The sequence below is a fragment of the Mesoplodon bidens genome, assembly GCF_964165515.1.
Source record: "Mesoplodon bidens genome assembly, contig: HAP1_SCAFFOLD_96, whole genome shotgun sequence".
NCBI classification, from domain to species: domain Eukaryota; kingdom Metazoa; phylum Chordata; class Mammalia; order Artiodactyla; family Ziphiidae; genus Mesoplodon; species Mesoplodon bidens.
Window position 1 is genome coordinate 327,297 of NW_027671845.1, and position 12,193 is coordinate 339,489.

Sequence of the window (12,193 nt, forward strand, 5' to 3'; positions counted from 1 at the left end):
GACCTCTGTATCGCAGGTTCCTCTACAAAAGCAACCAAAACTGTTAGCAAGGGGCCTCCTCCGTGGGGCAGTGTGAGGGTTAAATGGCAAAATGCCTGCAGTTCCTGACACATCGCAAGCCCCGTTTCTAAGGGGGAAGAATAGGCAGCTCATGGATGGGTGGGGATTCCTCTATTTCTTTCAGGGAGCTTCCTGCCAGCTGACGCCTTCCCCGGTCCTCCCAAAGCCGCCAGCTCTTATGGGACACGCTCTTCTCTTTGGTGAATACGACTAGGGCCACGGCCAAGAAAGGACCCAGATACCTTTTGTGAATGGGCTAAGGCTGGGATTTTCAAGAGGAAATTTTTAAATGCACAGAAGTTGCCACTTGGGAAGCACGCAAGCCCTTTCTTAGGGCTTGAAGTGTAAGAAAGGCTGAAGGGCACAGGCTGCTTCTGGCAGGAGAAGCCGCTCAGCTCTCCTGCCAATCAAATCTCCAGCCAATGAAGTCCTGTCTAGGGGGCATGACCACCGCTTTGTCTTGTGGTCTCAGCCAGGAAAACCCCCTAACCTTCCCTCTGCTTAATTAGCTCACATCCCTCTTCTTTAAGATGAGAATAAAAATGGCACCTAGCTCGTAGCCTTCCCAATGGGAGCTTGTATACAAAACCCTTAGTACATAGGACCACAAAGCATACACGCTCTCCTACCATCGTCATTATCCTCACTATTCTATTTAACTCACTGTCTTCCAAGATTTCCTTGGGCCCAGGTATTGTCAAGATTCTGGCTTCCTCCTTGCACTTGTGTGTTTTGTTTGTTTGTTTGTTTGTTTTTGCGGTACGCAGGCCTCTCACTGTTGTGGCCTCTCCCGCTGCGGAGCACAGGCTCCGGACGCGCAGGCTCAGCGGCCATGGCTCACGGGCCCAGCCGCTCTGCGGTATGTGGCATCTTCCCGGACCGGGGCATGAACCCAGGTCCCCTGCATCGGCAGGTGGACTCTCAACCACTGCGCCACCAGGGAAGACCGAACTGTATACTTTCAAATGGTTAAGATGGTAAATGTTATGTTATGTATATTTTACCATAATTAAAAATTAAAAATGTTAATTATTTGGGGAAAAAATGCCGTTGGGGACTTTATAATGGATGGCTCAGTCTGTTAGCACTGGACTTACCATTCAATCTCAATATCGTTAAAAACAGGATGACCAGACATTATGTGCTCACTGTGTGATGCAGGATGGATCACACAGTACCGCCTGTGAAGGCGACTGGACAACAAAAAGACTTTGATCTCCTCAGACCTCTAGATCTAACTATTTGTTTACAGGAAACATGGGGAAAAGAGGAACAAGTTAACTGAAACCAAGAAGAAGTGATCAGCCAAATCCAGTATGTGAATGTTCTACAGGACAAAAGACCCAGTTTCTACAACAAATCAGTGGCTGGGGGATAAAAAAGGTCAGGGGCGGGGTGTTGCTGTTACAGAATTAAAGACATTTCAGAGACATAACAACCAAGTGTAATGTGTGGACATTGTCTGGATCCTGATTCTAACAAACCAACAGTAAAAAAGATATCTCTGAGAGAATCAAGGAAATGTGAGCATGGACTGAATATTAGATGATATTCAGGAATGATAATAAGTATTTTTAGCTGTGATCATGTCAAGGCGGGGATAATGTAAAGGAAAAAATAGTCCTTTCAGTTAGGATGTCTTTATGGGTGAAATGACACAACTTGCTTTAAATTAACCTAGAAAACAACTCAAAAAGGAAGAAAAAAGAATGAAAGAACACTGGGAAAATGTTGAAGCTGGATGATGAATACATGGAGTTAATCGCACTCTTCTCTAGTTTTGTGTGTGTTTCCAAAATCCCATAATAAAAAACAATTTTTATGTAGGCAATCTCAAAGGAACATACAGACACACACACAAACAGAGTGAGCTACAACCAAAGCATAAGCAAATGAGGAAGCCATTTGCCTTTAGTAAGTGCAGGAAAAGGGAGATTAAGCCTTGGGCCTTGAAAAATGAGCTAACCAAGTCTAAGATGCCTGTATTAAGCTGGCACCCTCAAAGATGCTCCACACCCTGGCAAGAGGAGGGCTTAAAAACTTTTTTTTTCTGGACTTTCAGAAAGGGGAGCCTATGAAAACCTGTAGTTTTCAATGTGGCTCTGGAGGGGAAAACTAATAATGGCCACAATACTGATGATGATGATGATCACCCTGAAGGTTTGTAACCACGTGGGTCTGGGGCTCAAGTTTATACTCCATGTATTCAGTGGGAAAACTCCCAAGTTGAGGAAATAAATGTCAGTGTTCAGAGGTTATTAGCATCCCTGGCATCCAGCTGAAACAAACAAAAAAGACTTCCGAGAGCAAAGCAGCCAGGAATCAGACCCCTCAGGATTCCCACAGATTAAGTTCAATGAAGAATGAGATCACAGTCAAATTACTAAACATCCAAGCAATAAGTCAGTATGAGCCAGAGTAAGCAGACACAACAAACAAGACATTGAGACACCACCCCACTGCCACTCCCACCCAAAGATTTCAGATGTTAGAATTATCAGATAACAGATTCTAAAATCACTATGTGTTCAATATTTGTTTAAAGAAGGCTTTTAAAATGAGCAAGGAATGAGACTATCAAAAATGGCCAGGCATTTGTCCTCAGGAGTTTGTGGGAGCACAGGAGAGCTATTTGACCCCTGTACATTTGGCTCTTCCATTCTGGTGGGAAAAACAGATTTCTTTACAGAATCAAATTATGCTGGCAATAAAAATTCAAGTGCTTCCAGGAGCCCGAGAGGAAATATGATCAGTGCATTGGGCAGGCAGAACATAGGCTGTATCTAAAGAGGGAGCCTCTTCTCAGCCCCAGCAGATTGTTGATCTATATACAAGAAGAGAGTCCAGGTATTGCCAGATATTCCCATTTTCCCAAAAAAAGGCATAAATCCAGATGTCAATGATCTGTACATGTTGGCTACTGTGGTAGACATCTGGTTTTTGTCACCTAATAGCAATTGACCTCTCTTCTAAAATATTAGGGTGTTATGATCCCCCTTTGGGGACAACACCTTTCTCCTAGTCTCAGTCCAGTTTCTCAGAGATGGTGTTGATTCCACCTCTGGCTGCAGGGCTGGGCATGTGGCTCAAGCTCAGCCAATCAGAGCAGTCTCCTGGGCCACAATAATTGGCTCAGGAATGGGCTTTTGACCCACCCAGAGAAAATGAGAAGCAGTGAGGCCATTGGGGGAAGCTTAAGAAAAAGACTCTTATCCTTCCCTATGGAATTCAAAGCTGAGAAGATGTAAGGGCTGGAGCTTCGACTGCCTTTTTGTGACCATTATAGAGAGACTCTGTCTAAGGTTGGATCCACATGGTTCAAAGAATCCCTGAGAGCTGGAGAGAGGCCAAGGCCTCATGATATCATCTGAGCCTGAACCCAGAGGTTCCCTCTAGACTTTTCATTTTTGGTAACCAGTGAATTTGCATTCATGCTGAAGACAATTTGAATAGGTTTCTCTGTCACTCCACAGAAAGAGGCCTCTCCCTTCAGCAATTAATTAAAAGTCTTTTAACACGCTGGGAAAGCCAGACAAACATATCTGAGGGCTGACCATGGACCTTCAGTCTGCGGTCTCAGCACCTGGCCCCCCCTCTCCTTCTGTACTCTTGTCCCTAGCTTCTCTGATGACTCATCTTCTGGCCTCCATTCCCACTGCTCCTGCCTTGGACCATCCTCTTCTCTCCCTGCTCTGCCTCCGGAAATCCTACTCATCCTTCAGAACTCAAGTCAAATGGGTCCTTTTTTCTTAGTGCTTTTCCTGACAACCCCACCCTAAGCCCTACCCGAGGCAGAAGAAGATAACTCTCCCTCCATCCCCAGGCCCCTCTGACCCCCCCACCGATGAACACTCAGCCCTTCTGCTGAGGATCCTAATTACCCAGCCACGTTCCTGTCTCCCCTGCTTCTTGACCGTGATCCAAATTCAGACCCAGATTAGAAGGGATGATATTTGAGGCTTAAGTTTCAAAAAACAATCAGTTCTTAGGAGAAGTCAGAAAACATGGTGAAAGATGAGAATTTGGGTCAGGGATTCGAAAGAAAAGAACAGTTGTTCCGGGGAAAAGAGAGGGTCTATGTGGAGTGCAGTGAGGAAGGAGGAAACACTGGACATATTTAGACCAAACGAAATGATTCAGAGGAAACCTGAGAAGAAATGTCTAGAGAGGCATGAGGTTGATCTGACTGGAAAGGAATATAAAAATTGTGTGACGGGAATGACCCAAAACAACAACGACAAAATGCCCAAAATAGGTGCACTGTTCACATGAGAAAAGAATACGGACAGCAGCAAGACGCTGAGAAACCTCCAGAAAACAAGAGAGAAGGTGACAAAGGATGAGGTCATTTCAAACCAGATAAACTGGGAGGCTTTCTATGAATTGAAAGGGGTTTTTCAAAAGCTAGGGCTCATGTTGGCTTGCCCCTGATGGAAACTCAGGGCACCGAGGCCTTCTGGAATTTTCTGTTCAACAGACAGACACAGGGAGGGTCCCAGGAGGCCAGGCAGTGGCTAGATGTACCAAAAGAACTACCATGGGTCAAAGGACAAAACAAGCAAGGTGTCAGTTTATGAGCCACCCCAGGCAAGCACTGTCTCGTTTTTACTTCTAAGGACCATGGGACCTTGTCCACAGTTCCCATGCCACCTACCCTGGGACCAAGTCTTTCTTCATGTGATAAAATACCTAAACCGGAGAGTATCCAATCACAGCGGTCTTTAACCTTTGTTGGGGACATACCTGGTTGAGGCTCTGAGCCCTCTTCCCAGAAAAATACACACAGCCTCAGACACAACAAAGTTTCCTTCCCGTTTAAGCAGCTTATACCCGCCCTGGGGCCCATCTCTTGAGCAATATTTCCTAAACTCATTCACTTAATCAAAAAAACATTCATTGAGTGCCAGCTACCTGGTACCTGCCAGGAACTGCTGCCAGGTACTGCTCCGGGCACCAAGGATACAGGGATCCTCGCCTCATGGAGTGGACCTTCCAGTTTGTATCTGAGCCCTCAAATGATCAGAATGTCTGGCGAAGCGGCCCGGGAATTCAGTGATTCTGACATGGGGCCAGAATTAGGACCTGTCGTCCCAAAGAGCCCCAGCTCAAACACCCCTTCTGTAAGGAGAGAGGGGAGGAGTGTATTGAAAGCATGTGCTCTAACTGGGAAGCTCATAGCCTGCTGAGGGAGTGTAGAGGGTGCCTGCACTTTGGAAAAATGTTTGGCAGAATCTCATAAAGCCGGATGTATGTGTGACCCAGAAATTCTACTCCTAGATATATACCCAAGAGATATGTGCACATGTGCATACCAAAAGGCATACACAACGGCCCCCAAATATCCCTGGTGTTCACACCTCTGTGTCCCCTCCCCTTGAGAGTAGGCAGGACTGTACCTTATTTCTAATCAGTAGATGCTGCAAAGGTGATGGGCATGTCATTTCTGTGATTATGTTACAGAAGATTGTAACTTCCATCTTGCCTGGAGACTCTCTCTATGGACTCTCACTGGCTTTGATGAAGCAAGCCACCTTATGGAGAGGCCCACATGGCAAGAAACAGTGCAAGATCTCTGGCTAACAGCCAGCAAGGCGGTGAGGCCCTCAGACTAACAACCCTCAGGGAACTGTATCCTGCCAACCACCACATGAACTGGAAAGAGGATCCTTCCCCAGCTGAGCCTCAGATGAGACCCCAGCCCTGGCCACCTCCCTCATTGCAGCCTGGGAGAGACCCTGAGCAGAGAACCCAGCTAAGCAGTGCCCGGATTCGTGACCCACAGAAACTGTGACATAAGTGTGTGTTTTTGGGATCCGTTAAGTTTGCCGTAATTTGTTCTGCAGGAATAGATAACAGAGTGTAATGCAATGCAGCAGTGAGAATGAATGAACCACAGCTACATCAGACAACGTGGTCGAACCTCACATAGTTGAGTGAAAGAAACCAGGCAGCAAATGGAATCTGTAAGATTCCATTTCCATGAAGTTCAAAACCAAGCAGAATTAATCTATGATTGGAAGTCAGACAAGCGGGAGGGGGTAACAAGAATGAGCACAGGGAGTCTTCTCGGAGGGGCGGGGGTGGGTGGTGATGTTCTGCTTCTTGTTCTGGGTTCTGGTTAGGGTGGGTGCATACACTTTGTGAAAATTCTTCAAGTGTACACTTATCAGTTGTGCTCTTTTCGAGATGTATATTATGTTTTGAAAACAAAACTTTACAAAAAAGAAAATATGCTGGAGTCCAACAGCTAGGGTTCGAATCTTGGACCTATCACTTACAAGATTTGTAACTGGGCAAGTTACTTGACTTTTCTGAGCCCGCTTCTGTGAAATGGGTTGGGCCAAGAATTAAATAAAACAGTGCATGGCATAGCGGCTGGTACCTAACAAGCCTCAGTAAATATTAGCTAGTTTGGTTCACCTCATTCATAGTGGTTCATTGTTAATCCCCAAAAAAAAAGTAGTGGAGGTTGATTTGCCTGGATGCCTGGAAGTCGAATATATGGAGTTGTCTTGCACATGCCACGCCACAGAGACCAGCTGGATTCTCAGAATCCCTCTAGCAGCGATCAGGGGAGCTCAGCCTGCCTCTGACACCAACACCCAGAAACGTCCCTGGGCAACAAGCAAGATGATATGCGAGTGTTCTGAGGTCAAGTTTGCTCTGGGTTGGGAGTGAGACGATGCAAATCAAAGCTCTCCCCAGGATGGCTGTGATCGGGTTGAGATGGTGCTGTCCTCCCACATCATCAAGAAAGCAACAAAAACAAGCAAACAGACAGACAGCAACGCGGACATTCACAGAAGGAGTCTGTGGTACCGGGCACAGTTTACTACTTCACACATTTAACCCATTTGGTCTTTACAGTCAATGCTGTTATTACCTCCATTTTACAGGTGAGAGAAGTGAGGTACAGACAGAATAAAACAAACAAACAAACGAAACCAGGCCGATCAGAGGTGGGATCAGCACCCTTCATCTGCAGTTTTCAAACAGAACATACAGACTGACCTCCCTGGCAAAGCTTTTTTTCTGTTTTTTTGTTTGTTTGTTTTAGAGAGAGTGGTTTTTTGGTTTTGTTTTAATTTTTTAAATTAATTAATTAATTAATTTTTGGCTGTGTTGGGTCTTCGTTTCTGTGCGAGGGCTTTCTCCAGGTGTGGCAAGCGGGGGTCACTCTTCATCGCGGTGCACAGGCCTCTCACTATCGCGGCTTCTCTTGTTGCAGAGCACAAGCTCCAGACGTGCAGGCTCAGTAGCTGTGGCTCACGGGACTAGTTGCTCCGCAGCATGTGGGATCCTCCAAGACAAGGGCTCGAACCCACGTCCCCTGCATTGGCAGGCAGATTCTCAACCACTGTGCCACCAGGGAAGCCCCCTGACAGATCTCTGATTTGCAAGAGATGAGCATCCCAACCAGCCTTGTCTCTATCTGAGAAAACACCTGGGTGACTTCTCATTTTCTGACAGGGGAAGGGGGTGTGCATGGCCGCAGAAGGCCTCAGTGACCAGCTGTGATTTTGTGGTTTGAATTTATTTTTGTGAACCTGTGTGTGTGTGTGTTTGTGTGTATAAAAACCTGCATTTCCTTAGCCCATAGCGTCAGGTTATGAATGGACTGTGGAGCCTCCACTGGCCCTTTGCTCTCCCATCTGTCACCTACTCAACAGCTTAGCTACTTCCTGATCCTTGAGCACTCTTTCTCTCTTTTACTCTCCCTTTCTCCTGTTCCCGCTCTTTCCCTGGCTCTCTCTTACCCCTTAAAGGCTGGGCAAGCTCCCTACCTCTTCCAGGCAGGAGGCCAGCATTCATTTCTTGTTGGAATGCAGGGGACAACAAGCAGATCTGGGGAGGGGGCACAGTGGATGGGCTCTCCCGGTCAAGGACAGCCCAGGGAAGGTAACTGTGGCCGAATGAGATTTTATGGGGCAGAGGTCCTGCAGGAAAGAAGCCCAGTGGGTGGCAGGAGAGGTCCCTGGCAAGCCCCAGCTACCCCCTCCTGACCTCAGCTCCCTCCCCCTCTTGCTGCAGGCACTGCCCAAACTTCAGGACAGCCGGAAGCCCAGATTGTTCAGGGCTGAGGGAAAGCAGGTGGTGAGCATGGGTGTCTCGTGGCTGTGACACCTGTCACCTGTGGTCCCTGGGGAAAATACCGTCCCATCACAGTCATCTAGATTCAAATCCTGTTCTGGCTGTGTCACCTTGGTCACACACCTCCATGGCTCTTGAGCCCTATTTTCCTGTTCCAGTGGGAGTGACGTGATAGAAATAACACCCGTCACGACACTTTTGGGCGCTTCTCTGCAGAGCTCCGAGGTCCAGGTGTTTCACACACACCTACTGCCCCAGGTTATGCTGAGGATTAAATGAGATGATCCACAGGAAGGACTGGGACAGTGCCCTGCGGGTGGAAAGCCCGGAGTTAACATCACTCGCTCCACTATTAGGAGGACAGCTGGGAATGACAAAGCTGGGACCTGGACCCAGGCCTTTCAGACACCAGCATCCTGATGTTGATGGAGATACAGTACAGCCTTGGTAGCCACCCAGAGCTCAAGAAGATTGATTGATTACAGGCATCACCAAGGAGCCCATATAAACTAGAAACCTCTTTTTTTTTTTGGCCATGCCTTGTGGTTTGCGGGATCTTAATTTCCCCACCAGGGATTGAACCCGGGCCATGGCAGTGAAAGCACCAAGTCCGAACCAGTGGACCGCCAGGGAATTCCCCAGGTGCAGTATTTTGAACACCCCACCATCGCAAAGGACAACTCTCACTCAGCCCAGGACATGCTATGATAAAGCCATGAGTTATTGGGGTATTTTAGTTTCTGTTTTTGAAATTTAAGTGGATGACATGGAACTGGGTTTTAAGACTTTCACACACCCTTTGAGATGACTGTGGCATCCTGTGGGGAGCGGCAGGATCCAATCAAGATTTGGCAATTTCTGCTCCAGTGAGCCTGAATGTCAGCTTTGTTCTGCGTTTAGTATTTCCTCATCGAAGGATGGACTAATGGCAACATATGCTCTCCCAAGCCTATCACGGGGCCAAGGGCGGCTCCGGCTCCAGGCTGGCCTGGATGAGCTCCGTAGGGTCTGGCTGGCAGTGAGCAGGGTTGCGCTCTGTGCTCATGTTGATGACACTGAAGACAAGCATGGAGCTGTGGGTGGGGCTGGGGAGGGCCAAGGCTACAGAAGCCTAGGTCCTGGGGTAAGGACAGTTCAGCTCAGCAGCTCAAGAGTAGGAGACAAGGCTGTGGGCGGGTGGCAAGGGCTGCCCCTGTTCATTCACTCATTCGTTCATTCAGGCACTGTTCTAGGTACTGGTGATACAGCAGTGAACAAAAGAGAAAAAAAAACCCCTGCCCTCATGGAGCTTAAGTTGGGGGCAGGGGGGAGTTGGGAGTGGGAAGACTGACAACAAATAAGAGAAGGAAACTAAATAAATAGCATGTTAGAGGAGTGGTAAGATGAAGGGAAGAGCAATAGAGTGAGGTGTTTGTTTTGTTATTCATGTTTTTTTGGGGGGGTGTCTTTTGTTTTGTTTTGTTTTTTTGGGTGGCATCATGGGGCTTGCAGGATCGACCAGGGATCGAACCGGGCAGTGAAAGCACCGAGTCCTAAACACTGGACCGCCAGGGAATTCCAAGACCCTTTTAAATAGGGTGATATTTGAGTAAAAATTTGAAGGAGCTGAAGGAGATCCCTGGGGGAAGTGCCTGGTAGGGAGAAGAAACAGTAACTGCAAAGGCCCTGAGGCAGAAATGTGCCTGGAGAGTTGAGCCTGACCCTCTCTGTTCCTCTGAAGTTACCACTCAGGGCCCCGGCCTCTGTGGTCACTCCTCATACATTCCTAAGGTCTTTCTGGTCGAAGGGAACTAACCCAGGCAGAACCTTCCAGGCTGACTGAGGGCCTGGAAGAGATTTATAGGGACAAGTGCTGGGAGGGCTCTGCGATTCAGCTGCAGGGTTGAAAAAGTCCTGAGGTTTTGCCAAGCTTTTAACAAATGCACAAGGAATTTGAAAGAATGCAACAAATTCATTCCTGGACCATGCTCCAGAGTTGCCTAATCAGAATCTCTGAGGTCTGTGCCAGGGAATGTGCATTTCTAAGAGCCTCTAAGCATGTGGGAGCATCTTTACCATATATTCCATCCCATATCTATTTCCATGATTTTTCTCTCTTATATCATCTTCTAATTGACTAGAGTGGAGTCTGCCATCTTTCATCTTTCTCAGATGAATATTTTGAGTTTGTCTTGGGGCACCTTGTCCGTCATTGCCTGCCAGGGAAATGAGGCATTCTGTAGGTAGTCAGCAGGGCTGTTCTGCTCCCAGACAGAAGGGGATGATTTGAAAAAGGTGACATGGGGTGAGGGGAGATAGTTGGCATTTGCATGTCTTCTCCACACGCTCCATCCCCCCAGCCCCGTGCCCATGGGGAGTGCGGGGGGGTTTCTTAAGGATCTGATCCAGGTCAACACTGGGGCCACCGTCTGACCTTGTAGGGACTCAGGTGATGTTTGTAGAAGTAAAGAACACATGAATGAATAAACGCGAGTTTTGACAGGGAAGGACAGGAACAGTAAGGCTGTGGGCTTGTAAATACCCTTTCCCTAGCACGTGGGAGAATCTTCCATTCTTTCAGACGTGTTCCTTCCACCCCACCCATCTCCCATCTCCACCCCCACCCCCAGAAGTGATGGTTCCCCCCAGCTTACTCTGTTTTCTCCTCCACAACAGAGAGAACTAGAGTTTCGGGTGGGACGGGGGGTACTAACCTCCAAGCTTCTCGTGGCTCAGCTCCATTACCCTCCCACGCCTGACCACCCCCTCCTCAACGCACCGAACCTAGAGCTAAGGTCAGTAGGAAGGATTCTTGAGTCTGCTCCTTCCCCGCTGTAAGACTTGGAGCTACTTCTGTGAACACTGAGCCTGTTTCTCCATCCTCTAGCGGGCAGGTCGGGGAGGGCTCGCAGCGCTGCAGCGGGCTGTAATTGGCCGGGTGCTCCCAGCGCACCTCCCCCTCATCCTTGGGCGCCGCGCACGCCATGCCCCTCCCCAGCTCGGCCGTCAGAATGGCGTTGCCGTGGCGACGTTTGTAAAAAGGCCGGGCGGGCGCGCGGGCTGCGGGCTGTCGCCTGGAGACTCCGCGGGAGGGCGGCAGAGCGGAGGTCAGGGCTCTCGGCGGAGGACGAGGCGTGGGCTTCTTCCTCTGGCCAGGTGAGAGCGGCGCGCGAGGAGGCGGCGGGAGGAAATCTGGGCCGGAGGAGGCCAGCCCTGCGAGGTCAAGGGCGTTGGGGTAGGCAGGGGACCCGGCACCAGCCGAGTCCGAACTCTCTGATCCAGGCTCGGGTCGCCAGGAGCACCCCAGAAAAGGTGCCCCAACACCAGCCATTCCTTCCTAAGTGCAGCCCCTACCTCGCCCCCCAAGGGAGGCGGCACGGGAGCTTTAAGCCTCTCCTGGGCACCAGCTCTTGGATGTCCTGTGGGTATAGCTGGGATTAAGAGAGGAACCCCTGTTTCCCCTGATTTATGGACAACACCCACCCAATGGTCAGAGACACACACACACACACACACACCCGCCCCTTACCTGAACTCCCCTTCTTTAAGGAACTTTGAGGCCACTGTAAACCTCAAAAGAAAGTTTGTTCCTTTAGCCCAATTCTGAGCCATCCAAAGTGGTCGGGGGAACGCAGATGACTGAAGCCCTTTTGCTCTTTCCTGTGGCTGGTGCTCCATGGCGCTGAGTAAGAACGAATTCACAGAGCTCCACACATTCAAATTACTTTGACAGTGTTTTCACGCAAGGAAGTGATGCACAGGGCAAAATGAAGGTGGAGAAATATTGTCCAATCCAAAAGCTAAAGAGATAGAATTTAGGTTTTCCAAGGAGTCATCTAAGCTAGATACTGACAGGAAAAATGAAAGGTAGTTACTATCAAAGCTTCCTAGCCAGCTGGCTGTACTGACTTGCTTTGAGGTGCCCTTTGTATTTTCATTCACTCAGCAAGTGTTTCCCAAGCACCTACTATGTGTCAGGTTCTGCCCCGCGCTGCCCCCTACCCTGGAGAAGGGGTAATGCACAGAACTGGCAGGAACTGCAAAGGGTCTGACATTTGACCCT

At 48.7% G+C, this 12,193-nt stretch overlaps 1 protein-coding gene and 1 pseudogene across 2 annotated transcripts in view; both read left to right on the forward strand.

Annotated features, from left to right (window-relative positions):
- LOC308610912 (centrosomal protein of 78 kDa-like) overlaps positions 1-12,193 on the forward strand; it is a 460,151-nt pseudogene that overhangs the window by 235,182 nt on the left and 212,776 nt on the right. The gene's annotated exons all lie outside the window — the stretch shown is intronic.
- LOC308610923 (forkhead-associated domain-containing protein 1-like) overlaps positions 11,140-12,193 on the forward strand; it is a gene marked incomplete at its 3' end in the record, with an annotated part of 110,605 nt that continues 109,551 nt past the window's right edge. The window contains 1 exon segment of the mRNA XM_081259906.1: positions 11,140-11,286.